Source organism: Triturus cristatus, chromosome 6 (genome assembly GCF_964204655.1).
Source record: "Triturus cristatus chromosome 6, aTriCri1.1, whole genome shotgun sequence".
NCBI classification, from domain to species: Eukaryota; Metazoa; Chordata; class Amphibia; order Caudata; family Salamandridae; genus Triturus; species Triturus cristatus.
Genome location: NC_140589.1, coordinates 101,056,702 through 101,083,730, shown reverse-complemented (window position 1 = coordinate 101,083,730; position 27,029 = coordinate 101,056,702). Strand labels below are relative to the sequence as shown.

Here is a 27,029-nt window from a genome sequence, read left to right as displayed (position 1 = left end):
ATTGTATAATAGCCATGTGCCGAAAAATACGTAAAGAAATAGAGCGTATTCATGAAGAGAGATTGGGAACAGACGAGTTTGAGCAAGATGAAGTGTCCGAATCAGGGAATTCCGCAAGACAGTCAGAGACCATAGCTTATGTAGGCAGAGGAAGATCTTGTGAAAATACTAGATGTTTTTCTGATCCCATACACTCCGTATGTCCAAATAATAGCAGAACGTATCCGACGCCTGTAATAAATCTGAAGTCTCCTGAACATTCGTTTCAAGCCGCAGATAAGATACTACGAGAACGAAGAGGTTACCACCTCCTCGATTCTATGGATGAGCAAGAATTAGCCAGATCAGCCGTTCACTGGATTGACAGTCCTGAAAAATACGGTGATGAGACCGTAGCACACACGTTTCTCAACCTCAGTACAGATGAACAACGCTTAGCTGGAATCTATATGATTCAGCAACTTCTCATATTATATAAGAGCCAACATGCTGACCCTGGTCCTTTACCTGATATATTAACGGAACTACTCACAAACAGATGGAGAGGTTCTAGTAATAAGCTAATTAAAGAGATATTAGTGTCACGTAAGCAGTACGTCCTTTTTGTAAGTCCGGATTCTCTCTCGCTGCCCCACAGAGAAAGAACGCCGTACTATATGGATAGACAAAATCCTTTACGAGAAGTGCACCCAATAAAAGGCGAAGACAATGAGTTTCACCGTGTATTTGTTTACACACCCATATCAAAAATGGAATTATTAGAAATGAAGAAAGTAGTACCTAGTCATGACAAAGACCCAGCGGGTTTCCACCGAGAAATTAAAGACATGTTACTGATGGGAGAGTACACCTTTCCTGATATTATGACGATATTAAAGGTGCTTTTGCCTGCTGGCATATATGAAAAACTGAAAGAAAAAGAGTGGGAAGTGGGAGACCAAAAGATAGACTGGACAGCATTAGCAGAGGAAGAAAGGAGCCGAGCTGCAGGTTCAGGGCTCGGGGATAAAGTTAAACTGTTACCAGGTTTACTAGTACAGGTACTGCCACGTTTATTAACTACAAAAAAGGAAGATTGGGGTGCAATCACAGCCTGCAAACAAAAGCAAGATGAAGACACAAGCGATTATTATGCTCGATTTGAAAAATGTTTTGGTATAAATAGTGGTATAAAAGCAAGTAGTGACTCATATCCACATTTATTTGTGACAAAATTGGTGGAAAATGCATTGCCTCCAGTGAAGAATAGAATATTGAAATTCGAGAGTACCTGGCAAAGTAACACTCCGTCGCAAATGCTACAAATGTTACAGTATCATCACAATAGAATTAGGGATGAACAAGAACACGAGCATAGACGCATGAAGGATACAAAAATGAAAATGCTAGTTTCTCAGACAGTACCAGCAGATGGTCACAAAAAGGGTGTGACACATTCTGGTGATTCTGCAGTTCCTGTAAAAGGAACCTGCAATTACTGTAAACAACTAGGCCATTATGTACATGATTGTCAAGTCCTGAAACGTAATATAGCTACAGGTATTGCAAAAGAGAGACCACGATTAGTTAGACAAGATCAGAATGAACAAGGAGCTATGCAGCATGGACAGTCCATGCCAGTTCAGCAACAGTCTATGCCAGCCTCACAGCAACCCATACAGTTTGTGCCAGCTGCACCACCGTTGCCTGCTACTGCCACACAAACCACAACACGACAAATGTATCAGACTGCACAGTATGAATACCCTGAGTATCAGCGCTACGCATGAACCAGCCTAGAGAGGGAAGTCGACTTACCGCTTATCGAGATTCCTGTAGATCAAGAAGGACCTTATGTACATAGTGAATTATTAGGTCAAGATAGAAAATTCTTACTCGATACAGGGGCAAGTCGAACAACCATAAAACGTAGTGAAGTTCCAGGGGCACCCCTCTCAGGCTCTCAAAATGTTTCCCTTGGTTTTTCAGGAAAACCTATTGTTAATGAAGTATCACAGCCTCTACCACTTACGTTAGGACCTTTGACACGAACTACAGATTTATTGCTTACTAAATCATGCCCAGAAAATCTGTTAGGAATTAAGACTCTGAAAGCACTAGGAGCCATAATATGTTGTTCTCCGGAAGGAGTAAGGTTGTTTTTACGTGATTTTAAAGGTCACTATGTGTCTAGAGACATGGATCCCCGACTACAGACTTTACCAGTACATCTATGGGCACAAGGCCCTACGGATGTTGGCTGCATGAACATTACACCCTATCGAGTTACATTGAAAGCAGGAGTGGTACTACCACGAATGCGACAATACAAGTTACCGCATGATGCTGTAGTGGCTTTGTTGAAAATCATTGATGAGCTAATTGCCCAGGGAGTAGTTGTAGAAACAGACTCCAATGTATGTAATTCACCGATAATTCCGATTCTTAAACGAACTGATCCTACTGCTCCGCCAGTATACCGATTGGTTATTGATTTGCGTGAACTAAACAAGTGTATTGTACCACAATTCCCTGTGGTCCCTGATATATCATCATTGTTGACAGCAATTGATTCCGAAGCAACATTCTTTACTGTAATCGATCTCAAGAATGCCTTTTTCAGCGTCCCAATAGATCCGGAAAGCCAATACTTGTTCGGATTCAGTTTAAATGGGCGCAGTTTTAAATTCTCACGCGCTCCCCAAGGATTTACAGAAAGCCCCAGCATCTACAGCCAAGCACTGAAAAGAGAACTTGACAGTATCCACATGCCAGTCAATACTGCACTGCTTCAATATGTCGATGATCTGCTGATCACCGCAAGAAGCGAGTCAGAATGTGAAAAAGCTTCTCTGACAGTTTTACATTTCCTAGCCGACAAGGGGCACAAGGTGTCCCCTTCTAAGCTGCAATTCTGTGTTCAGCGAGTTATTTATCTTGGTCACTCGCTGTCCAAGGAGGGAAGGCAGCTTACACCAGATCGCATTCAGTTAATTGCTAACATGTCAATACCCCAGACACAAAAGGAGGTGCGAGCTTTCATAGGCCTCACTTCATATTGTAGGCAGTGGATCCCTCAGTACGCATTTCTAGCAAAACCACTTATTCAGTTAACCACACAGGAGGCAGCCACATCGACTGTTCTCCCTTGGACTCAGGAACATACACAAGCTTTTGAAAGCCTAAAGGAAGCTTTATGTCAAGCACCTGTTTTAGCAACGCCATGTTATAGCAAACATTTTACACTCTTTGTTACAGAACGCGAAGGTACTGCCTTGTCAGTACTCACTCAGGATCAAGCAGGATCATGCAAGCCATGTGCTTATTTTTCCAGTACATTAGATCCCGTAGCTCAGGCTTTGCCTGCATGCCTGAAATCAGTGGCAGCGACAGCTTTAGCAATCAGACAAAGCGATGCCATAGTATTAGGACACCCATTGACAGTTCAAGTACCACATGCAGTAGAGGTTCTTGTGAACCGAACACAAACACAACACTTGACCATAGCAAGACTTACCGGTTATGAACTGACATTGTTTCAACCACACATAGAGATCCGACGGTGTAATACATTGAATCCTGCTACACTATTACCTGTAATTGGAACAGACCCACTAGCTCATGATTGTGTTGAAATCATTGAAATAAAGACGAAACCTAGACAAGACTTGACAGACGTTCCATTGTTAGATCCAGACCTGACGTTGTATGTAGACGGATCATGCATGAGAGCAAGTACAGGAGATTTAGTGGCCGCGTATGCAGTCACAACAGACACTGAAGTTATTGAAACAAATTGTATAGATACTTTGTCAGCCCAAGCAGCAGAACTCATTGCTCTAACGCAAGCCTGTATTCAAGCCACAAATAAGAAAGTTAATGTATACACTGACTCACGTTATGCATTCGGAGTTGTACACGACTTCGGCGTGCTGTGGCGAGAGAGAGGTTATTTAACGTCCCATGGTGCCCACATTCAGCACGGACCCCTCATTCATGCTTTGTTAGACGCAATACATCTACCCACTGCTATATCGATTATGAAATGTAAAGCACACACGAAGGTTACTGATACCATTTCTCAAGGCAATGATTTAGCTGACAGAACAGCTAAACAGACTGCTCAGAATCGCACATTAGACATGACAAAGCCAATAGTTCAGACACCAACACAGTGTATGACAATTAAGGATCCCGCACTTGATGTAATTGACATACAGACACATGCCACAGCAGAAGAAATAAAGAAGTGGACTGAACTAGGAGGGATCCAGACAGATCAAGGGTGGATGACAAAGGAGAAATCTGTATGGTTTCTCCCTGATTCCATGGTTCAAGCCATTATAGCTACAGTTCACAGTCCAGCACATTTAGGAGAGAAGGCTATGCTAGACAGCATTCAGCACATTTGGTTCAACAAACATTTACGAGCAGCAGCTAAACAAAAAGTTCGTACCTGTATGATATGTTGTCAGTTTAATCCAGGAAAGAGTGTTCCCGTAGAGCAGGGTGGATTTCAGCCTCCTGACCATCCTTTTGAAGTCCTCCAGATGGATTATATTCAGATGGAACGTTGTCGAGGATTCAAATATGTCCTCGTAGTTGTCTGCGCTCTCTCCCGTTGGACAGAGGCGTATCCCGTATCAGATTACACTGCCCCGACTACTGCCAAGCAGCTAGTTCGAGAATTCTTCCCACGGTACGGTTTACCACGTGTTGTATATTCAGATAACGGTCAGCCTTTCTCATCCGAATTAATGAAACATGTCTCACTCTTGTTGGGATATCAGTGGAAATTCCACTGTGTCCGACACCCCGAGGCAGCAGGTCTCGTAGAAAGACATAACCAGACACTGAAAATCAGACTGTCCAAAATATGTAGAGAGAAAGGTGTCGACTGGATAGTAGCATTACCAGTTGCACTCTTTTATATGAGAATGGTAGCACACTCTAGAACAGGGCTATCCCCGTATGAGGTGATCTTTGGTAGACCACCGAATATGTGGGGGACGCCTATACCACGCAAAATAACTGACATTGACTGTAACATGCTGACAGATTACTTGGCTTCCTTGATGTCTGCACTACAATCTTCTCGTTCACAGGTAGCTGCAGCCTTTCCCGACAACACTGAGGCGAAACCCCATGACATTGTTCCGGGTAATCTTGTCTTTGTGAGAAATTTCGACAGGAAAAGTCAATTGGAGCCCAGGTGGAAAGCACCGAAGTTGGTCCTGTTGACCACAAGAACAGCCGTGAAGATCGAGGGACGTAAAGGGTGGATTCATTCAAGTCACGTCAAAAAATTTCATGGACTACCTTCAGATATAGACACTGTGCCCTGCACTCCCTCACAGACTGATTCAAAACTTCCTTTTGTTGAAAAGAATGACTCTCAGTGCTATAAATTAAAGCTTAGGCCCAAACAGTCGAGCAATTTGATTGTTTAAGTCCTCTCCAAGGTGAAGCGGTTGAATTGTCTCCGACATGTATCCCTTGGACCTGAGTAGAGAAAATACCCGAGAAATGTTGAAACGACAGGCGTATTGTAAATCACTGCGTAGCCACTGTATTGTGACTTTATTAATTTTGTTTTTCTTGAGTTTTTTAATAGTTACTGCAAGTATATTGTTGCATATGTATTATCCTGATTCTAAACGTGTTTTCAATATAACTGATGAACACTCTTTTAGTGACCTACCGCCACATGAGTTGTCCTATAGACTTGCGCTGCGTAATAACACATTCATTAGTATGTTACATCATTCCCATCAGACTAGTAATGCCACCAATTGTTGGGTGTGTGGCCGACTCCCTCCCTATCAGAATAACAAAGGAGTTCTGCCTTTCTTTCCACATCCGTTCACACACAATGGCTCCTGTGGAGCATGGTTTAGTTTATTAAATTCCATAGACCCAGACACAGCAGTTTATCAACAACATTGGATATGGGGAAATCTGAATCTAGTTTTATTCAAAGTCTGTCACCCTAATAAGGAGGGTCACCCCAGTAGAACAGGAACTGATTTAGAAAATGAAGTGTATAAATTAGGTAATTTTACGCCTAATCTTATGATTTTGAATGTCAAATCCGAAGTTGAACTAATTCTGCCCACTATGTCAGTATTTCCAGTTAAGGGTGAATTATGTGTAAGAAAAGTTGGTTCCATACACATGGGCCATAGCCAATGCGTTACTACAGTAGAATATAGTGATCAAGGTAAATCTTCATTTAGAGCTTCTCGCCATTCTTACTTTATATGTGGTCAGACGGCATATATGCGTCTGCCTCTAGATTGGGATGGTACCTGTTACATAGCATTCCTTTTGCCACCTGTTTTCCTAGCTCCCCCTGATTATTATCGAAATGTTCATTTAGTACACAATAGAGAGCAAAGAGATCTCCCAGTTGTCGATTATACTGAAACAGCATGGGACAAGTATGTAGATTTCAATAAAGGTATCTTTCCCTATATAGGTACAATATCAAATAGTAAGCTGATACGCAGACTCACCAAGACTCTTGAAGCTGTAGTAAACGAGACTATAGCCGCCCTAGGCAATCTGACAGAGGAACAATCAGTGATGAGAATTGTTGTTCTCCAGAATCGTCTTGTCCTTGACGTCATCCTGGCCGATAGGGGCGGAGCTTGCAGGGTCATCGGATCCAGCTGCTGCATATTCATACCAGAAAATTCGCCATCTGTATATAAAGCTATAACACGCCTTCATAAGATTGTAAGCCAGATACACGAGAATCCAGGCACTTGGACGTGGTCCGGGTGGTTTTGGAGTGTGATATCAGCCTGGGGATGGAGAGTTCTATCCTTCCTAGGTATTGGCCTTCTTATGCTCTTCAGTTGTTGTTTATGCCTACAATGTGGACCAGCGATTTGTGGTCTGTGTGCCACATCGTGTATTCCACATCAAGGTTTTCGTTCAAAATACCGGAAGAAGAAGGAAGAAGAAATGATGCTCCATGAGCAAATCAATGGAATGATGAAGATTGATGTCTCGTGAAGGGCAAGAAGGGGACAAGGAGGGAATGTGGAAATGTGGATTTTCCTGATCAGTTATGTCCCCTATCTTGGACCCCAACGGTTCTATATGCATGTTACAAGTACATGTATGTTCCCTCCAGTTCCAGTTTCTAAGACGCAAACATATGTGTGTCTACCGTTGACATGTTCTCTGTCAGATCCGCCATCACAGGGTTGGATATTCGATTCCTAAGTATGAAAAGCCACCGACTTTATATGGCTAAGTTACTCCATTTTTACAGTTCAGGCAAGTAGGCCCGATTCTGTCCTCAAAGCCTTTCCCTGCTCTCTGTCTTTGACAGCTTCAGCTTGAGCTCGCATCTGTATCCATGAACTTTGTCCTACTCCCTGTGCAGCTAACGGTGACTGCCTCGGCCAGTTTTCGCCTGTCTGCCAAGAAGTTGTATTTCACCTTCGAATTATCTATTTTACTCTTCAGCCGATGCATTCCTGTCCAGTGATTTAGGTAAACATTTCCTTTAGCTCACAAGCAAAGGACTCAGCCTTTCCGTCCTCCTGCAAGTGATTCATAGCCCTGTTGCCATGGAAAGTTTTCTATCCCTCGCATCTCATATAGACACTTAGACGCTTGTACACGCACACAGTCAGTATAGAATAGATTCTGTCCGAGAGTTCTTCCTTGTGGATAACATAGTTCTTTAAACATAGGATGTTAGATATGATTTGGGATTAGGTTGACTTGACCCCAGACTTCTCGTCTCCACATGTAGAGCTAAATGTCAAGTCCCCTTCACCCCCTAGTTGCACGTCAATTACACGTCATGCTGCCGCGCGCGCATCTATGCCAAGTATTATCTTATAGATCCACCTATGTCTGATAATTCTAACCAATCATGTTTCTTTTATTCCTTATTACGCCTAGTTTCGATTATGTCACTGTTTTGTCACTTTTCTTATCAAATGTTACGCCTTCTACATTCGTTTCATTGTAATGCACTTATTATAAAAATACATGTCTGTTAATGAATTATTGTACTTCACTTCCTGAACCCTCGTGGTGACGGAACCTGAAGGCCGCGACTCGAGTCGGCCATTTTGAATGGAATAAAGCCCATTAGAAAACCTCTTATACCACGGATTCTGCCTCTTGTTATTTTGAGCTATTTACTTTATTTTAAGATTCCGTATGAAATTCAGTCCGGTATTTTTATTTACCACAATGGAGGTAGACGTTTCTGAGTAACTTTTATTCATTTATTAAAAGCCTATACTGTCAGGATGGCCGAGAGGTCTAAGGCGCTGTGTTTAGGCCACAGTCTCCTTTGGAGGCGTGGGTTCGAATCCCACTTCTGACATGCCTTTTGGAGATTTAATCTCCTTTATCAGGTTAACATCTGATGGAAGTTGCATCTGTTGGTCTTCACTTGGCACTTTATTCCGTTCTCCTCTTGTCAAGAGAGATGGGGTTTCTCATATATTTAGGTTCTATAACGTCTTGCTGACAAAACGCAATCCTTACCAAATGAGCATAGGACCCATGTAAGAGGTCATCTGGAAGAGTCATGCTCTTGTATGCCCTGGCCAGACGGGCCCTGCAAATTTGGAAGAATGCCATTCATCTGGTAGACAACTGGACTCCAGCACACTTACAGCAATCTCCTCAGGGCTTTGATCAGGGGCTGCTTAAATTTGCATACTCCACCCTATGTTGTGACTTTGAGATCCCTTGTTGAAATTGCTTTAGCCAGCCAAGAGGTGGCTATTGTCTCAATTTCAAAGCAGCTTTGAGCCGTTCAAGTGGCTGGTGAATAGCACTTTCTCTTTGTTTGCCTCAAAGTTCTAAAGAGTTCTCCATAGGTCCTGCTCTGTACAGATTGTTCAAAGATCTGTTGGAAGTGCATATAATAGGATAAATAAATTGAGGGCATTCCTTTTCAGTACCTCACCTGCATGGCTGTCTGGCCTCTGGAAGATGCTGGGAAAGCAAGTCAGGATGGCCGAGTGGTCTAAGGCGCTGCGTTCAGGTCGCAGGCTCCTCTGGAGGCGTGGGTTCAAATCCCACTTCTGACAGTCCTGTGTTTACTCTAATTTTTTTCTTGAGAAATATGATCATTTCCCTCGCAGTGGCTTATAGGATTGTCTTCTTGGAAGAGTGCAGTGAGTTTTTTTCTTGCTCTAGCCACTATTGACCTAAGCTCTGTGCATTTTTTGGTTCCTAATATCTTTCTCACCCTTTAGATGAAAAAGCAGCATGGGGTCAGGATGGCCGAGTGGTCTAAGGCGCTGCGTTAAGGCCGCAGTCTCTCCTGGAGGCGTGGGTTCGAATCCCACTTCTGACAAAACTTGAATTCCATTTTCTCTCTCAGTTCCTTTAGAATCTCAGCTAAAAATTGGCAATGTAAATAATATCTGAATAAGTACCAAACTTCAGTTTCAACTGCAAATGCATTTGCCCTATTCTATCTTTAACGTTAATGTAATATTCTTCTAGCACTCGTGGTGTTTTATATTTCTTTTGTGGGGTACTTTAAAAATCTTTTTTATGAAAGAAATGGGTTACATTAAGTCTTGTGATGTTTTAGGTTTCCAATAAGGAGGTTTTAAATTTTATGTCACGTCATTTTTAGATGCTTCATTCAAGAGATGTTTCCACTATAGAATGCAGAGCAAGGGCAAAAATACAAGTGATAGAGCGAGTGAGTGAGAAGGAGTGTTGTGGAAGGAGAGAATGAAACAAAGACAGAGTGAGTGAACGGCAGGGAGGCATAGAAGAGGAGTCTAGTAGTGAAGGAGACCTGCTTTTCCCTGCTCTTGACCTCCCACCCATCCCCAAACAACCACAAACATACTTCTGTGCAAAGTTGGTATGCAGAATTTCACGCCTCAGCAAGTGAGGGTGAGTCCCAGGCCAGGGGCTAAAGAGCAAAAGAGTGCCTGTGCTCAGACTTTCCCTGCTAGGGATAGTTTATCTGGAACAAACCCTACTCTCTTGTATCCAGCAAGGATCTAGAAATCCTGCATGAATCTGCAAGGCACATTGGCAGCATAAATTTGCATAAACTGCCCCACCTATTGCCTTCCTACTTTCTGTGCTGTAGTTGTTTGTGTAGAGAGAGAGGTCGCAGGCAAGGAAATGTTGTGAGTCGGATACAGGACCCTAAATAGCTGGTGAGAGGTATGTGGTGTTCTAAAAGCATGAAAACTGTATACCTGTGAAATAAAGTGCTTTCGTATGTGTTCTTCTGTGTTTATTGTCCTGTGCATAAAGTTGCACCTTGTGTTTGAAGGTTTAAATTATTTCAGGCTTGCATTGAGGTAGACGTTTCTGAGTAACTTTTATTCATTTCTTAAAAGCATATACTGTCAGGATGGCCGAGAGGTCTAAGGCGCTGTGTTTAGGCCACAGTCTCCTTTGGAGGCGTGGGTTCGAATCCCACTTCTGACATGCCTTTTGGAGATTTAATCTCCTTTATCAGGTTAACATCTGATGGAAGTTGCATCTGTTGGTCTTCACTTGGCACGTTATTCCGTTCTCCTCTTGTCAAGAGAGATTGGGTTTCTCATATATTTAGGTTCTATAACGTCTTGCTGACAAAGCGCAATCCTTACCAAATGAGCATAGGACCCATGTAAGAGGTCATCTGGAAGAGTCATGCTCTTGTATGCCCTGGCCAGACGGGCCCAGCAAATTTGGAAGAATGCCATTCATCTGGTAGACAACTGGACTCCAGCACACTTACAGCAATTTCCTCAGGGCTTTGATCAGGGGCTGCTTAAATTTGCATACTCCACCCTATGTTGTGACTTTGAGATCCCTTGTTGAAATTGCTTTAGCCAGCCAAGAGGTGGCTATTGTCTCAATTTCAAAGCAGCTTTGAGCCGTTCAAGTGGCTGGTGAATAGCACTTTCTCTTTGTTCGCCTCAAAGTTCTAAAGAGTTCTTCATAGGTCCTGCTCTGTACAGATTGTTCAAAGATCTGTTGGAAGTGCATATAATAGGATAAATAAATTGAGGGCATTCCTTTTCAGTACCTCACCTGCATGGCTGTCTGGCCTCTGGAAGATGCTGGGAAAGCAAGTCAGGATGGCCGAGTGGTCTAAGGCGCTGCGTTTAGGTCGCAGTCTCCTCTGGAGGCGTGGGTTCAAATCCCACTTCTGACAGTCCTCTGTTTACTCTAATTTTTTTCTTGAGAAATATGATCATTTCCCTCGCAGTGGCTTATAGGATTGTCTTCTTGGAAGAGTGCAGTGAGTTTTTTTCTTGCTCTAGCCACTATTGGCCTAAGCTCTGTGCATTTTTTGGTTCCTAATATCTTTCTCACCCTTTAGATGAAAAAGCAGCATGGGGTCAGGATGGCCGAGTTGTCTAAGGCGCTGCGTTAAGGCCGCAGTCTCTCCTGGAGGCGTCGGTTCAAATCCCACTTCTGACAAAACTTGAATTCCATTTTCTCTCTCAGTTCCTTTAGAATCTCAGCTAAAAATTGGCAATGTAAATAATATCTGAATAAGTACCAAACTTCAGTTTCAACTGCAAATGCATTTGCCCTATTCTATCTTTACCGTTAATGTAATATTCTTCTAGCACTCGTGGTGTTTTATATTTGTTTTGTGGGGTACTTTAAAAATCTTTTTTATGAAAGAAATGGGTTACATTAAGTCTTGTGATGTTTTAGGTTTACAATAAGGAGGTTTTAAATTTTATGTCACGTCATTTTCAGATGCTTCATTCAAGAGATGTTTCCACTATAGAATGCAGAGCAAGGGCAAAAATACAAGTGATAGAGCGAGTGAGTGAGAAGGAGTGTTGTGGAAGGAGAGAATGAAACAAAGACAGAGTGAGTGAATGGCAGGGAGGCATAGAAGAGGAGTCTAGTAGTGCAGGAGACCTGCTTTTCCCTGCTCTTGACCTCCCACCCATCCCCAAACAACCACAAACATACCTTCTGTGCAAAGTTGGTATGCAGATTTTCACGCCTCAGCAAGTGAGGGTGAGTCCCAGGCCAGGGGCTAAAGAGCAAAAGAGTGCCTGTGCTCAGACTTTCCCTGCTAGGGATAGTTTATCTGGAACAAGGCCTACTCTCTTGTATCCAGCAAGGATCTAGAAATCCTGCATGAATCTGCAAGGCACATTGGCAGCATAAATTTGCATAAACTGCCCCACCTATTGCCTTCCTACTTCCTGTGCTGTAGTTGTTTGTGTAGAGAGAGAGGTCGCAGGCAAGGAAATGTTGTGAGTCGGATACAGGACCCTAAATAGCTGGTGAGAGGTATGTGGTGTTCTAAAAGCATGAAAACTGTATACCTGTGAAATAAAGTGCTTTCGTATGTGTTCTTCTGTGTTTATTGTCCTGTGCATAAAGTTGCACCTTGTGTTTGAAGGTTTAAATTATTTCAGGCTTGCATGGAGGTAGACGTTTCTGAGTAACTTTTATTCATTTCTTAAAAGCCTATACTGTCAGGATGGCCGAGAGGTCTAAGGCGCTGTGTTTAGGCCACAGTCTCCTTTGGAGGCGTGGGTTCGAATCCCACTTCTGACATGCCTTTTGGAGATTTAATCTCCTTTATCAGGTTAACATCTGATGGAAGTTGCATCTGTTGGTCTTCACTTGGCACGTTATTCCGTTCTCCTCTTGTCAAGAGAGATGGGGTTTCTCATATATTTAGGTTCTATAACGTCTTGCTGACAAAGCGCAATCCTTACCAAATGAGCATAGGACCCATGTAAGAGGTCATCTGGAATAGTCATGCTCTTGTATGCACTGGCCAGACGGGCCCTGCAAATTTGGAAGAATGCCATGCATCTGGTAGACAACTGGACTCCAGCACACTTACAGCAATTTCCTTAGGGCTTTGATCAGGGGCTGCTTAAATTTGCATACTCCACCCTATGTTGTGACTTTGAGATCCCTTGTTGAAATTGCTTTAGCCAGCCAAGAGGTGGCTATTGTCTCAATTTCAAAGCAGCTTTGAGCCGTTCAAGTGGCTGGTGAATAGCACTTTCTCTTTGTTCGCCTCAAAGTTCTAAAGAGTTCTCCATAGGTCCTGCTCTGTACAGATTGTTCAAAGATCTGTTGGAAGTGCATATAATAGGATAAATAAATTGAGGGCATTCCTTTTCAGTACCTCACCTGCATGGCTGTCTGGCCTCTGGAAGATGCTGGGAAAGCAAGTCAGGATGGCCGAGTGGTCTAAGGCGCTGCGTTCAGGTCGCAGTCTCCTCTGGAGGCGTGGGTTCAAATCCCACTTCTGACAGTCCTGTGTTTACTCTAATTTTTTTCTTGAGAAATATGATCATTTCCCTCGCAGTGGCTTATAGGATTGTCTTCTTGGAAGAGTGCAGTGAGTTTTTTTCTTGCTCTAGCCACTATTGGCCTAAGCTCTGTGCATTTTTTGGTTCCTAATATCTTTCTCACCCTTTAGATGAAAAAGCAGTATGGGGTCAGGATGGCCGAGTGGTCTAAGGCGCTGCGTTAAGGCCGCAGTCTCTCCTGGAGGCGTGGGTTCGAATCCCACTTCTGACAAAACTTGAATTCCATTTTCTCTCTCAGTTCCTTTAGAATCTCAGCTAAAAATTGGCAATGTAAATAATATCTGAATAAGTACCAAACTTCAGTTTCAACTGCAAATGCATTTGCCCTATTCTATCTTTAACGTTAATGTAATATTCTTCTAGCACTCGTGGTGTTTTATATTTGTTTTGTGGGGTACTTTAAAAATCTTTTTTATGAAAGAAATGGGTTACATTAAGTCTTGTGATGTTTTAGGTTTCCAATAAGGAGGTTTTAAATTTTATGTCACGTCATTTTCAGATGCTTCATTCAAGAGATGTTTCCACTATAGAATGCAGAGCAAGGGCAAAAATACAAGTGATAGAGCGAGTGAGTGAGAAGGAGTGTTGTGGAAGGAGAGAATGAAACAAAGACAGAGTGAGTGAACGGCAGGGAGGCATAGAAGAGGAGTCTAGTAGTGAAGGAGACCTGCTTTTCCCTGCTCTTGACCTCCCACCCATCCCCAAACAACCACAAACATACCTTCTGTGCAAAGTTGGTATGCAGAATTTCACGCCTCAGCAAGTGAGGGTGAGTCCCAGGCCAGGGGCTAAAGAGCAAAAGAGTGCCTGTGCTCAGACTTTCCCTGCTAGGGATAGTTTATCTGGAACAAGGCCTACTCTCTTGTATCCAGCAAGGATCTAGAAATCCTGCATGAATCTGCAAGGCACATTGGCAGCATAAATTTGCATAAACTGCCCCACCTATTGCCTTCCTACTTTCTGTGCTGTAGTTGTTTGTGTAGAGAGAGAGGTCGCAGGCAAGGAAATGTTGTGAGTCGGATACAGGACCCTAAATAGCTGGTGAGAGGTATGTGGTGTTCTAAAAGCATGAAAACTGTATACCTGTGAAATAAAGTGCTTTCGTATGTGTTCTTCTGTGTTTATTGTCCTGTGCATAAAGTTGCACCTTGTGTTTGAAGGTTTAAATTATTTCAGGCTTGCATTGAGGTAGACGTTTCTGAGTAACTTTTATTCATTTCTTAAAAGCATATACTGTCAGGATGGCCGAGAGGTCTAAGGCGCTGTGTTTAGGCCACAGTCTCCTTTGGAGGCGTGGGTTCGAATCCCACTTCTGACATGCCTTTTGGAGATTTAATCTCCTTTATCAGGTTAACATCTGATGGAAGTTGCATCTGTTGGTCTTCACTTGGCACGTTATTCCGTTCTCCTCTTGTCAAGAGAGATGGGGTTTCTCATATATTTAGGTTCTATAACGTCTTGCTGACAAAGCGCAATCCTTACCAAATGAGCATAGGACCCATGTAAGAGGTCATCTGGAAGAGTCATGCTCTTGTATGCCCTGGCCAGACGGGCCCAGCAAATTTGGAAGAATGCCATTCATCTGGTAGACAACTGGACTCCAGCACACTTACAGCAATTTCCTCAGGGCTTTGATCAGGGGCTGCTTAAATTTGCATACTCCACCCTATGTTGTGACTTTGAGATCCCTTGTTGAAATTGCTTTAGCCAGCCAAGAGGTGGCTATTGTCTCAATTTCAAAGCAGCTTTGAGCCGTTCAAGTGGCTGGTGAATAGCACTTTCTCTTTGTTCGCCTCAAAGTTCTAAAGAGTTCTTCATAGGTCCTGCTCTGTACAGATTGTTCAAAGATCTGTTGGAAGTGCATATAATAGGATAAATAAATTGAGGGCATTCCTTTTCAGTACCTCACCTGCATGGCTGTCTGGCCTCTGGAAGATGCTGGGAAAGCAAGTCAGGATGGCGGAGTGGTCTAAGGCGCTGCGTTTAGGTCGCAGTTTCCTCTGGAGGCGTGGGTTCAAATCCCACTTCTGACAGTCCTCTGTTTACTCTAATTTTTTTCTTGAGAAATATGATCATTTCCCTCGCAGTGGCTTATAGGATTGTCTTCTTGGAAGAGTGCAGTGAGTTTTTTTCTTGCTCTAGCCACTATTGGCCTAAGCTCTGTGCATTTTTTGGTTCCTAATATCTTTCTCACCCTTTAGATGAAAATGCAGCATGGGGTCAGGATGGCCGAGTGGTCTAAGGCGCTGCGTTAAGGCCGCAGTCTCTCCTGGAGGCGTGGGTTCGAATCCCACTTCTGACAAAACTTGAATTCCATTTTCTCTCTCAGTTCCTTTAGAATCTCAGCTAAAAATTGGCAATGTAAATAATATCTGAATAAGTACCAAACTTCAGTTTCAACTGCAAATGCATTTGCCCTATTCTATCTTTAACGTTAATGTAATATTCTTCTAGCACTCGTGGTGTTTTATATTTGTTTTGTGGGGTACTTTAAAAATCTTTTTTATGAAAGAAATGGGTTACATTAAGTCTTGTGATGTTTTAGGTTTCCAATAAGGAGGTTTTAAATTTTATGTCACGTCATTTTCAGATGCTTCATTCAAGAGATGTTTCCACTATAGAATGCAGAGCAAGGGCAAAAATACAAGTGATAGAGCGAATGAGTGAGAAGGAGTGTTGTGGAAGGAGAGAATGAAACAAAGACAGAGTGAGTGAACGGCAGGGAGGCATAGAAGAGGAGTCTAGTAGTGAAGGAGACCTGCTTTTCCCTGCTCTTGACCTCCCACCCATCCCCAAACAACCACAAACATACCTTCTGTGCAAAGTTGGTATGCAGAATTTCACGCCTCAGCAAGTGAGGGTGAGTCCCAGGCCAGGGGCTAAAGAGCAAAAGAGTGCCTGTGCTCAGACTTTCCCTGCTAGGGATAGTTTATCTGGAACAAGGCCTACTCTCTTGTATCCAGCAAGGATCTAGAAATCCTGCATGAATCTGCAAGGCACATTGGCAGCATAAATTTGCATAAACTGCCCCACCTATTGCCTTCCTACTTCCTGTGCTGTAGTTGTTTGTGTAGAGAGAGAGGTCGCAGGCAAGGAAATGTTGTGAGTCGGATACAGGACCCTAAATAGCTGGTGAGAGGTATGTGGTGTTCTAAAAGCATGAAAACTGTATACCTGTGAAATAAAGTGCTTTCGTATGTGTTCTTCTGTGTTTATTGTCCTGTGCATAAAGTTGCACCTTGTGTTTGAAGGTTTAAATTATTTCAGGCTTGCATGGAGGTAGACGTTTCTGAGTAACTTTTATTCATTTATTAAAAGCCTATACTGTCAGGATGGCCGAGAGGTCTAAGGCGCTGTGTTTAGGCCACAGTCTCCTTTGGAGGCGTGGGTTCGAATCCCACTTCTGACATGCCTTTTGGAGATTTAATCTCCTTTATCAGGTTAACATCTGATGGAAGTTGCATCTGTTGGTCTTCACTTGGCACTTTATTCCGTTCTCCTCTTGTCAAGAGAGATGGGGTTTCTCATATATTTAGGTTCTATAACGTCTTGCTGACAAAACGCAATCCTTACCAAATGAGCATAGGACCCATGTAAGAGGTCATCTGGAAGAGTCATGCTCTTGTATGCCCTGGCCAGACGGGCCCTGCAAATTTGGAAGAATGCCATTCATCTGGTAGACAACTGGACTCCAGCACACTTACAGCAATCTCCTCAGGGCTTTGATCAGGGGCTGCTTAAATTTGCATACTCCACCCTATGTTGTGACTTTGAGATCCCTTGTTGAAATTGCTTTAGCCAGCCAAGAGGTGGCTATTGTCTCAATTTCAAAGCAGCTTTGAGCCGTTTAAGTGGCTGGTGAATAGCACTTTCTCTTTGTTTGCCTCAAAGTTCTAAAGAGTTCTCCATAGGTCCTGCTCTGTACAGATTGTTCAAAGATCTGTTGGAAGTGCATATAATAGGATAAATAAATTGAGGGCATTCCTTTTCAGTACCTCACCTGCATGGCTGTCTGGCCTCTGGAAGATGCTGGGAAAGCAAGTCAGGATGGCCGAGTGGTCTAAGGCGCTGCGTTCAGGTCGCAGTCTCCTCTGGAGGCGTGGGTTCAAATCCCACTTCTGACAGTCCTGTGTTTACTCTAATTTTTTTCTTGAGAAATATGATCATTTCCCTCGCAGTGGCTTATAGGATTGTCTTCTTGGAAGAGTGCAGTGAGTTTTTTTCTTGCTCTAGCCACTATTGGCCTAAGCTCTGTGCATTTTTTGGTTCCTAATATCTTTCTCACCCTTTAGATGAAAAAGCAGCATGGGGTCAGGATGGCCGAGTGGTCTAAGGCGCTGCGTTAAGGCCGCAGTCTCTCCTGGAGGCGTGGGTTCGAATCCCACTTCTGACAAAACCTGAATTCCATTTTCTCTCTCAGTTCCTTTAGAATCTCAGCTAAAAATTGGCAATGTAAATAATATCTGAATAAGTACCAAACTTCAGTTTCAACTGCAAATGCATTTGCCCTATTCTATCTTTAACGTTAATGTAATATTCTTCTAGCACTCGTGGTGTTTTATATTTCTTTTGTGGGGTACTTTAAAAATCTTTTTTATGAAAGAAATGGGTTACATTAAGTCTTGTGATGTTTTAGGTTTCCAATAAGGAGGTTTTAAATTTTATGTCACGTCATTTTCAGATGCTTCATTCAAGAGATGTTTCCACTATAGAATGCAGAGCAAGGGCAAAAATACAAGTGATAGAGCGAGTGAGTGAGAAGGAGTGTTGTGGAAGGAGAGAATGAAACAAAGACAGAGTGAGTGAACGGCAGGGAGGCATAGAAGAGGAGTCTAGTAGTGAAGGAGACCTGCTTTTCCCTGCTCTTGACCTCCCACCCATCCCCAAACAACCACAAACATACCTTCTGTGCAAAGTTGGTATGCAGAATTTCACGCCTCAGCAAGTGAGGGTGAGTCCCAGGCCAGGGGCTAAAGAGCAAAAGAGTGCCTGTGCTCAGACTTTCCCTGCTAGGGATAGTTTATCTGGAACAAGGCCTACTCTCTTGTATCCAGCAAGGATCTAGAAATCCTGCATGAATCTGCAAGGCACATTGGCAGCATAAATTTGCATAAACTGCCCCACCTATTGCCTTCCTACTTTCTGTGCTGTAGTTGTTTGTGTAGAGAGAGAGGTCGCAGGCAAGGAAATGTTGTGAGTCGGATACAGGACCCTAAATAGCTGGTGAGAGGTATGTGGTGTTCTAAAAGCATGAAAACTGTATACCTGTGAAATAAAGTGCTTTCGTATGTGTTCTTCTGTGTTTATTGTCCTGTGCATAAAGTTGCACCTTGTGTTTGAAGGTTTAAATTATTTCAGGCTTGCATTGAGGTAGACGTTTCTGAGTAACTTTTATTCATTTCTTAAAAGCATATACTGTCAGGATGGCCGAGAGGTCTAAGGCGCTGTGTTTAGGCCACAGTCTCCTTTGGAGGCGTGGGTTCGAATCCCACTTCTGACATGCCTTTTGGAGATTTAATCTCCTTTATCAGGTTAACATCTGATGGAAGTTGCATCTGTTGGTCTTCACTTGGCACGTTATTCCGTTCTCCTCTTGTCAAGAGAGATGGGGTTTCTCATATATTTAGGTTCTATAACGTCTTGCTGACAAAGCGCAATCCTTACCAAATGAGCATAGGACCCATGTAAGAGGTCATCTGGAAGAGTCATGCTCTTGTATGCCCTGGCCAGACGGGCCCAGCAAATTTGGAAGAATGCCATTCATCTGGTAGACAACTGGACTCCAGCACACTTACAGCAATTTCCTCAGGGCTTTGATCAGGGGCTGCTTAAATTTTCATACTCCACCCTATGTTGTGACTTTGAGATCCCTTGTTGAAATTGCTTTAGCCAGCCAAGAGGTGGCTATTGTCTCAATTTCAAAGCAGCTTTGAGCCGTTCAAGTGGCTGGTGAATAGCACTTTCTCTTTGTTCGCCTCAAAGTTCTAAAGAGTTCTTCATAGGTCCTGCTCTGTACAGATTGTTCAAAGATCTGTTGGAAGTGCATATAATAGGATAAATAAATTGAGGGCATTCCTTTTCAGTACCTCACCTGCATGGCTGTCTGGCCTCTGGAAGATGCTGGGAAAGCAAGTCAGGATGGCCGAGTGGTCTAAGGCGCTGCGTTTAGGTCGCAGTCTCCTCTGGAGGCGTGGGTTCAAATCCCACTTCTGACAGTCCTCTGTTTACTCTAATTTTTTTCTTGAGAAATATGATCATTTCCCTCGCAGTGGCTTATAGGATTGTCTTCTTGGAAGAGTGCAGTGAGTTTTTTTCTTGCTCTAGCCACTATTGGCCTAAGCTCTGTGCATTTTTTGGTTCCTAATATCTTTCTCACCCTTTAGATGAAAATGCAGCATGGGGTCAGGATGGCCGAGTGGTCTAAGGCGCTGCGTTAAGGCCGCAGTCTCTCCTGGAGGCGTGGGTTCGAATCCCACTTCTGACAAAACTTGAATTCCATTTTCTCTCTCAGTTCCTTTAGAATCTCAGCTAAAAATTGGCAATGTAAATAATATCTGAATAAGTACCAAACTTCAGTTTCAACTGCAAATGCATTTGCCCTATTCTATCTTTAACGTTAATGTAATATTCTTCTAGCACTCGTGGTGTTTTATATTTGTTTTGTGGGGTACTTTAAAAATCTTTTTTATGAAAGAAATGGGTTACATTAAGTCTTGTGATGTTTTAGGTTTCCAATAAGGAGGTTTTAAATTTTATGTCACGTCATTTTCAGATGCTTCATTCAAGAGATGTTTCCACTATAGAATGCAGAGCAAGGGCAAAAATACAAGTGATAGAGCGAATGAGTGAGAAGGAGTGTTGTGGAAGGAGAGAATGAAACAAAGACAGAGTGAGTGAACGGCAGGGAGGCATAGAAGAGGAGTCTAGTAGTGAAGGAGACCTGCTTTTCCCTGCTCTTGACCTCCCACCCATCCCCAAACAACCACAAACATACCTTCTGTGCAAAGTTGGTATGCAGAATTTCATGCCTCAGCAAGTGAGGGTGAGTCCCAGGCCAGGGGCTAAAGAGCAAAAGAGTGCCTGTGCTCAGACTTTCCCTGCTAGGGATAGTTTATCTGGAACAAGGCCTACTCTCTTGTATCCAGCAAGGATCTAGAAATCCTGCATGAATCTGCAAGGCACATTGGCAGCATAAATTTGCATAAACTGCCCCACCTATTGCCTTCCTACTTCCTGTGCTGTAGTTGTTTGTGTAGAGAGAGAGGTCGCAGGCAAGGAAATGTTGTGAGTCGGATACAGGACCCTAAATAGCTGGTGAGAGGTATGTGGTGTTCTAAAAGCATGAAAACTGTATACCTGTGAAATAAAGTGCTTTCGTATGTGTTCTTCTGTGTTTCTTGTCCTGTGCATAAAGTTGCACCTTGTGTTTGAAGGTTTAAATTATTTCAGGCTTGCATGGAGGTAGACGTTTCTGAGTAACTTTTATTCATTTATTAAAAGCCTATACTGTCAGGATGGCTGAGAGGTCTAAGGCGCTGTGTTTAGGCCACAGTCTCCTTTGGAGGCGTGGGTTCGAATCCCACTTCTGACATGCCTTTTGGAGATTTAATCTCCTTTATCAGGTTAACATCTGATGGAAGTTGCATCTGTTGGTCTTCACTTGGCACTTTATTCCGTTCTCCTCTTGTCAAGAGAGATGGGGTTTCTCATATATTTAGGTTCTATAACGTCTTGCTGACAAAACGCAATCCTTACCAAATGAGCATAGGACCCATGTAAGAGGTCATCTGGAAGAGTCATGCTCTTGTATGCCCTGGCCAGACGGGCCCTGCAAATTTGGAAGAATGCCATTCATCTGGTAGACAACTGGACTCCAGCACACTTACAGCAATCTCCTCAGGGCTTTGATCAGGGGCTGCTTAAATTTGCATACTCCACCCTATGTTGTGACTTTGAGATCCCTTGTTGAAATTGCTTTAGCCAGCCAAGAGGTGGCTATTGTCTCAATTTCAAAGCAGCTTTGAGCCGTTCAAGTGGCTGGTGAATAGCACTTTCTCTTTGTTTGCCTCAAAGTTCTAAAGAGTTCTCCATAGGTCCTGCTCTGTACAGATTGTTCAAAGATCTGTTGGAAGTGCATATAATAGGATAAATAAATTGAGGGCATTCCTTTTCAGTACCTCACCTGCATGGCTGTCTGGCCTCTGGAAGATGCTGGGAAAGCAAGTCAGGATGGCCGAGTGGTCTAAGGCGCTGCGTTCAGGTCGCAGTCTCCTCTGGAGGCGTGGGTTCAAATCCCACTTCTGACAGTCCTGTGTTTACTCTAATTTTTTTCTTGAGAAATATGATCATTTCCCTCGCAGTGGCTTATAGGATTGTCTTCTTGGAAGAGTGCAGTGAGTTTTTTTCTTGCTCTAGCCACTATTGGCCTAAGCTCTGTGCATTTTTTGGTTCCTAATATCTTTCTCACCCTTTAGATGAAAAAGCACCATGGGGTCAGGATGGCCGAGTGGTCTAAGGCGCTGCGTTAAGGCCGCAGTCTCTCCTGGAGGCGTGGGTTCGAATCCCACTTCTGACAAAACTTGAATTCCATTTTCTCTCTCAGTTCCTTTAGAATCTCAGCTAAAAATTGGCAATGTAAATAATATCTGAATAAGTACCAAACTTCAGTTTCAACTGCAAATGCATTTGCCCTATTCTATCTTTAACGTTAATGTAATATTCTTCTAGCACTCGTGGTGTTTTATATTTCTTTTGTGGGGTACTTTAAAAATCTTTTTTATGAAAGAAATGGGTTACATTAAGTCTTGTGATGTTTTAGGTTTACAATAAGGAGGTTTTAAACTTTATGTCACGTCATTTTCAGATGCTTCATTCAAGAGATGTTTCCACTATAGAATGCAGAGCAAGGGCAAAAATACAAGTGATAGAGCGAGTGAGTGAGAAGGAGTGTTGTGGAAGGAGAGAATGAAACAAAGACAGAGTGAGTGAACGGCAGGGAGGCATAGAAGAGGAGTCTAGTAGTGCAGGAGATCTGCTTTTCCCTGCTCTTGACCTCCCACCCATCCCCAAACAACCACAAACATACCTTCTGTGCAAAGTTGGTATGCAGAATTTCACGCCTTAGCAAGTGAGGGTGAGTCCCAGGCCAGGGGCTAAAGAGCAAAAGAGTGCCTGTGCTCAGACTTTCCCTACTAGGGATAGTTTATCTGGAACAAGTCCTTCTCTCTTGTATCCAGCAAGGATCTAGAAATCCTGCATGAATCTGCAAGGCACATTGGCAGCATAAATTTGCATAAACTGCCCCACCTATTGCCTTCCTACTTCCTGTGCTGTAGTTGTTTGTGTAGAGAGAGAGGTCGCAGGCAAGGAAATGTTGTGAGTCGGATACAGGACCCTAAATAGCTGGTGAGAGGTATGTGGTGTTCTAAAAGCATGAAAACTGTATACCTGTGAAATAAAGTGCTTTCGTATGTGTTCTTCTGTGTTTATTGTCCTGTGCATAAAGTTGCACCTTGTGTTTGAAGGTTTAAATTATTTCAGGCTTGCATGGAGGTAGACGTTTCTGAGTAACTTTTATTCATTTCTTAAAAGCCTATACTGTCAGGATGGCCGAGAGGTCTAAGGTGCTGTGTTTAGGCCACAGTCTCCTTTGGAGGCGTGGGTTCGAATCCCACTTTTGACATGCCTTTTGGAGATTTAATCTCCTTTATCAGGTTAACATCTGATGGAAGTTGCATCTGTTGGTCTTCACCTGGCACGTTATTCCGTTCTCCTCTTGTCAAGAGAGATGGGGTTTCTCATATATTTAGGTTCTATAACGTCTTGCTGACAAAGCGCAATCCTTACCAAATGAGCATAGGACCCATGTAAGAGGTCATCTGGAAGAGTCATGCTCTTGTATGCCCTGGCCAGACGGGCCCTGCAAATTTGGAAGAATGCCATGCATCTGGTAGACAACTGGACTCCAGCACACTTACAGCAATTTCCTTAGGGCTTTGATCAGGGGCTGCTTAAATTTGCATACTCCACCCTATGTTGTGACTTTGAGATCCCTTGTTGAAATTGCTTTAGCCAGCCAAGAGGTGGCTATTGTCTCAATTTCAAAGCAGCTTTGAGCCGTTCAAGTGGCTGGTGAATAGCACTTTCTCTTTGTTCGCCTCAAAGTTCTAAAGAGTTCTCCATAGGTCCTGCTCTGTACAGATTGTTCAAAGATCTGTTGGAAGTGCATATAATAGGATAAATAAATTGAGGGCATTCCTTTTCAGTACCTCACCTGCATGGCTGTCTGGCCTCTGGAAGATGCTGGGAAAGCAAGTCAGGATGGCCGAGTGGTCTAAGGCACTGCGTTCAGGTCGCAGTCTCCTCTGGAGGCGTGGGTTCAAATCCCACTTCTGACAGTGCTGTGTTTACTCTAATTTTTTTCTTGAGAAATATGATCATTTCCCTCGCAGTGGCTTATAGGATTGTCTTCTTGAAAGAGTGCAGTGAGTTTTTTTCTTGCTCTAGCCACTATTGGCCTAAGCTCTGTGCATTTTTTGGTTTCTAATATCTTTCTCACCCTTTAGATGAAAAAGCAGCATGGGGTCAGGATGGCCGAGTGGTCTACGGCGCTGCGTTAAGGCCGCAGTCTCTCCTGGAGGCGTGGGTTCAAATCCCACTTCTGACAAAACTTGAATTCCATTTTCTCTCTCAGTTCCTTTAGAATCTCAGCTAAAAATTGGCAATGTAAATAATATCTGAATAAGTACCAAACTTCAGTTTCAACTGCAAATGCATTTGCCCTATTCTATCTTTAACGTTAATGTAATATTCTTCTAGCACTCGTGGTGTTTTATATTTGTTTTGTGGGGTACTTTAAAAATCTTTTTTATGAAAGAAATGGGTTACATTAAGTCTTGTGATGTTTTAGGTTTCCAATAAGGAGGTTTTAAATTTTATGTCACGTCATTTTCAGATGCTTCATTCAAGAGATGTTTTCACTATAGAATGCAGAGCAAGGGCAAAAATACAAGTGATAGAGCGAGTGAGTGAGAAGGAGTGTTGTGGAAGGAGAGAATGAAACAAAGACAGAGTGAGTGAACGGCAGGGAGGCATAGAAGAGGAGTCTAGTAGTGAAGGAGACCTGCTTTTCCCTGCTCTTGACCTCCCACCCATCCCCAAACAACCACAAACATACCTTCTGTGCAAAGTTGGTATGCAGAATTTCACGCCTCAGCAAGTGAGGGTGAGTCCCAGGCCAGGGGCTAAAGAGCAAAAGAGTGCCTGTGCTCAGACTTTCCCTACTAGGGATAGTTTATCTGGAACAAGGCCTACTCTCTTGTATCCAGCAAGGATCTAGAAATCCTGCATGAATCTGCAAGGCACATTGGCAGCATAAATTTGCATAAACTGCCCCACCTATTGCCTTCCTACTTCCTGTGCTGTAGTTGTTTGTGTAGAGAGAGAGGTCGCAGGCAAGGAAATGTTGTGAGTCGGATACAGGACCCTAAATAGCTGGTGAGAGGTATGTGGTGTTCTAAAAGCATGAAAACTGTATACCTGTGAAATAAAGTGCTTTCGTATGTGTTCTTCTGTGTTTATTGTCCTGTGCATAAAGTTGCACCTTGTGTTTGAAGGTTTAAATTATTTCAGGCTTGCATGGAGGTAGACGTTTCTGAGTAACTTTTATTCATTTCTTAAAAGCCTATACTGTCAGGATGACCGAGAGGTCTAAGGTGCTGTGTTTAGGCCACAGTCTCCTTTGGAGGCGTGGGTTCGAATCCCACTTCTGACTTGCCTTTTGGAGATTTAATCTCCTTTATCAGGTTAACATCTGATGGAAGTTGCATCTGTTGGTCTTCACTTGGCACGTTATTCCGTTCTCCTCTTGTCAAGAGAGATGGGGTTTCTCATATATTTAGGTTCTATAACGTCTTGCTGACAAAGCGCAATCCTTACCAAATGAGCATAGGACCCATGGAAGAGGTCATCTGGAAGAGTCATGCTCTTGTATGCCCTGGCCAGACGGGCCCTGCAAATTTGGAAGAATGCCATTCATCTGGTAGACAACTGGACTCCAGCACACTTACAGCAATTTCCTCAGGGCTTTGATCAGGGGCTGCTTAAATTTGCATACTCCACCCTATGTTGTGACTTTGAGATCCCTTGTTAAAATTGCTTTAGCCAGCCAAGAGGTGGCTATTGTCTCAATTTCAAAGCAGCTTTGAGCCGTTCAAGTGGCTGGTGAACAGCACTTTCTCTTTGTTCGCCTCAAAGTTCTAAAGAGTTCTCCATAGGTCCTGCTCTGTACAGATTGTTCAAAGATCTGTTGGAAGTGCATATAATAGGATAAATAAATTGAGGGCATTGCTTTTCAGTACCTCACCTGCATGGCTGTCTGGCCTCTGGAAGATGCTGGGAAAGCAAGTCAGGATGGCCGAGTGGTCTAAGGCGCTGCGTTCAGGTCGCAGTCTCCTCTGGAGGTGTGGGTTCAAATCCCACTTCTGACAGTCCTGTGTTTACTCTACTTTTTTTCTTGAGAAATATGATCATTTCCCTCGCAGTGGCTTATAGGATTGTCTTCTTGGAAGAGTGCAGTGAGTTTTTTTCTTGCTCTAGCCACTATTGGCATAAGCTCTGTGCATTTTTTGGTTCCTAATATATTTCTCACCCTTTAGATGAAAAAGCAGCATGGGGTCAGGATGGCCGAGTGGTCTAAGGCGCTGCGTTAAGGCCGCAGTCTCTCCTGGAGGCCTTGGTTCGAATCCCACTTCTGACAAAACTTGAATTCCATTTTCTCTCTCAGTTCCTTTAGAATCTCAGCTAAAAATTGGCAATGTAAATAATATCTGAATAAGTACCAAACTTCAGTTTCAACTGCAAATGCATTTGCCCTATTCTATCTTTAACGTTAATGTAATATTCTTCTAGCACTCGTGGTGTTTTATTTTTGTTTTGTGGGGTACTTTAAAAATCTTTTTTATGAAAGAAATGGGTTACATTAAGTCTTGTGATGTTTTAGGTTTCCAATAAGGAGGTTTTAAATGTTATGTCACGTCATTTTCAGATGCTTGATTCAAGAGCTGTTTCCACTATAGAATGCAGAGCAAGGGCAAAAATACAAGTGATAGAGCGAGTGAGTGAGAAGGAGTGTTGTGGAAGGAGAGAATGAAACAAAGACAGAGTGAGTGAATGGCAGGGAGGCATAGAAGAGGAGTCTAGTAGTGAAGGAGACCTGCTTTTTCCTGCTCTTGACCTCCCACCCATCCCCAAACGACCACAAACATACCTTCTGTGCAAAGTTGGTATGCAGCATTTCACGCCTCAGCAAGTGAGGGTGAGTCCCAGGCCAGGGGCTAAAGAGCAAAAGAGTGCCTGTGCTCAGACTTTCCCTGCTAGGGATAGTTTATCTGGAACAAGGCCTACTCTCTTGTATCCAGCAAGGATCTAGAAATCCTGCATGAATCTGCAAGGCACATTGGCAGCATAAATTTGCATAAACTGCCCCACCTATTGCCTTCCTACTTCCTGTGCTGTAGTTGTTTGTGTAGAGAGAGAGGTCGCAGGCAAGGAAATGTTGTGAGTCGGATACAGGACCCTAAATAGCTGGTGAGAGGTATGTGGTGTTCTAAAAGCATGAAAACTGTATACCTGTGAAATAAAATGCTTTCGTATGTGTTCTTCTGTGTTTATTGTCCTGTGCATAAAGTTGCACCTTGTGTTTGAAGGTTTAAATTATTTCAGGCTTGCATGGAGGTAGAC

General features: G+C 43.1%; 25 non-coding genes across 25 annotated transcripts; all 25 read left to right on the top strand.

Moving 5' to 3' along the window:
- Positions 1–8,252: 8,252 nt before the first annotated feature.
- On the top strand, positions 8,253–8,335 carry TRNAL-UAG (transfer RNA leucine (anticodon UAG)). The gene has a single exon. It is a non-coding gene; the product is annotated as a tRNA-Leu (tRNA).
- A 632-nt stretch (positions 8,336–8,967) lies between these two features.
- TRNAL-CAG (transfer RNA leucine (anticodon CAG)) lies at positions 8,968–9,050 on the top strand. The gene has a single exon. It is a non-coding gene; the product is annotated as a tRNA-Leu (tRNA).
- Positions 9,051–9,236: 186 nt separating this feature from the next.
- On the top strand, positions 9,237–9,319 carry TRNAL-AAG (transfer RNA leucine (anticodon AAG)). The gene has a single exon. It is a non-coding gene; the product is annotated as a tRNA-Leu (tRNA).
- A 1,023-nt stretch (positions 9,320–10,342) lies between these two features.
- Positions 10,343–10,425, top strand: TRNAL-UAG (transfer RNA leucine (anticodon UAG)). The gene has a single exon. It is a non-coding gene; the product is annotated as a tRNA-Leu (tRNA).
- Positions 10,426–11,057: 632 nt separating this feature from the next.
- TRNAL-UAG (transfer RNA leucine (anticodon UAG)) lies at positions 11,058–11,140 on the top strand. The gene has a single exon. It is a non-coding gene; the product is annotated as a tRNA-Leu (tRNA).
- Positions 11,141–12,433: 1,293 nt separating this feature from the next.
- Positions 12,434–12,516, top strand: TRNAL-UAG (transfer RNA leucine (anticodon UAG)). Its single transcript has one exon. It is a non-coding gene; the product is annotated as a tRNA-Leu (tRNA).
- Positions 12,517–13,148: 632 nt separating this feature from the next.
- Positions 13,149–13,231, top strand: TRNAL-CAG (transfer RNA leucine (anticodon CAG)). Its single transcript has one exon. It is a non-coding gene; the product is annotated as a tRNA-Leu (tRNA).
- Positions 13,232–13,417: 186 nt separating this feature from the next.
- On the top strand, positions 13,418–13,500 carry TRNAL-AAG (transfer RNA leucine (anticodon AAG)). The gene has a single exon. It is a non-coding gene; the product is annotated as a tRNA-Leu (tRNA).
- A 1,024-nt stretch (positions 13,501–14,524) lies between these two features.
- Positions 14,525–14,607, top strand: TRNAL-UAG (transfer RNA leucine (anticodon UAG)). Its single transcript has one exon. It is a non-coding gene; the product is annotated as a tRNA-Leu (tRNA).
- Positions 14,608–15,239: 632 nt separating this feature from the next.
- On the top strand, positions 15,240–15,322 carry TRNAL-UAG (transfer RNA leucine (anticodon UAG)). The gene has a single exon. It is a non-coding gene; the product is annotated as a tRNA-Leu (tRNA).
- A 186-nt stretch (positions 15,323–15,508) lies between these two features.
- On the top strand, positions 15,509–15,591 carry TRNAL-AAG (transfer RNA leucine (anticodon AAG)). Its single transcript has one exon. It is a non-coding gene; the product is annotated as a tRNA-Leu (tRNA).
- A 1,024-nt stretch (positions 15,592–16,615) lies between these two features.
- TRNAL-UAG (transfer RNA leucine (anticodon UAG)) lies at positions 16,616–16,698 on the top strand. Its single transcript has one exon. It is a non-coding gene; the product is annotated as a tRNA-Leu (tRNA).
- Positions 16,699–17,330: 632 nt separating this feature from the next.
- On the top strand, positions 17,331–17,413 carry TRNAL-CAG (transfer RNA leucine (anticodon CAG)). The gene has a single exon. It is a non-coding gene; the product is annotated as a tRNA-Leu (tRNA).
- A 186-nt stretch (positions 17,414–17,599) lies between these two features.
- On the top strand, positions 17,600–17,682 carry TRNAL-AAG (transfer RNA leucine (anticodon AAG)). Its single transcript has one exon. It is a non-coding gene; the product is annotated as a tRNA-Leu (tRNA).
- A 1,024-nt stretch (positions 17,683–18,706) lies between these two features.
- TRNAL-UAG (transfer RNA leucine (anticodon UAG)) lies at positions 18,707–18,789 on the top strand. The gene has a single exon. It is a non-coding gene; the product is annotated as a tRNA-Leu (tRNA).
- A 632-nt stretch (positions 18,790–19,421) lies between these two features.
- TRNAL-UAG (transfer RNA leucine (anticodon UAG)) lies at positions 19,422–19,504 on the top strand. Its single transcript has one exon. It is a non-coding gene; the product is annotated as a tRNA-Leu (tRNA).
- Positions 19,505–19,690: 186 nt separating this feature from the next.
- Positions 19,691–19,773, top strand: TRNAL-AAG (transfer RNA leucine (anticodon AAG)). The gene has a single exon. It is a non-coding gene; the product is annotated as a tRNA-Leu (tRNA).
- Positions 19,774–20,797: 1,024 nt separating this feature from the next.
- TRNAL-UAG (transfer RNA leucine (anticodon UAG)) lies at positions 20,798–20,880 on the top strand. The gene has a single exon. It is a non-coding gene; the product is annotated as a tRNA-Leu (tRNA).
- Positions 20,881–21,512: 632 nt separating this feature from the next.
- Positions 21,513–21,595, top strand: TRNAL-CAG (transfer RNA leucine (anticodon CAG)). The gene has a single exon. It is a non-coding gene; the product is annotated as a tRNA-Leu (tRNA).
- Positions 21,596–21,781: 186 nt separating this feature from the next.
- On the top strand, positions 21,782–21,864 carry TRNAL-AAG (transfer RNA leucine (anticodon AAG)). The gene has a single exon. It is a non-coding gene; the product is annotated as a tRNA-Leu (tRNA).
- Positions 21,865–22,888: 1,024 nt separating this feature from the next.
- Positions 22,889–22,971, top strand: TRNAL-UAG (transfer RNA leucine (anticodon UAG)). Its single transcript has one exon. It is a non-coding gene; the product is annotated as a tRNA-Leu (tRNA).
- Positions 22,972–23,603: 632 nt separating this feature from the next.
- Positions 23,604–23,686, top strand: TRNAL-CAG (transfer RNA leucine (anticodon CAG)). The gene has a single exon. It is a non-coding gene; the product is annotated as a tRNA-Leu (tRNA).
- Positions 23,687–23,872: 186 nt separating this feature from the next.
- TRNAL-AAG (transfer RNA leucine (anticodon AAG)) lies at positions 23,873–23,955 on the top strand. Its single transcript has one exon. It is a non-coding gene; the product is annotated as a tRNA-Leu (tRNA).
- Positions 23,956–24,979: 1,024 nt separating this feature from the next.
- Positions 24,980–25,062, top strand: TRNAL-UAG (transfer RNA leucine (anticodon UAG)). The gene has a single exon. It is a non-coding gene; the product is annotated as a tRNA-Leu (tRNA).
- A 632-nt stretch (positions 25,063–25,694) lies between these two features.
- On the top strand, positions 25,695–25,777 carry TRNAL-CAG (transfer RNA leucine (anticodon CAG)). The gene has a single exon. It is a non-coding gene; the product is annotated as a tRNA-Leu (tRNA).
- The last annotated feature ends 1,252 nt before the right edge of the window (positions 25,778–27,029 follow it).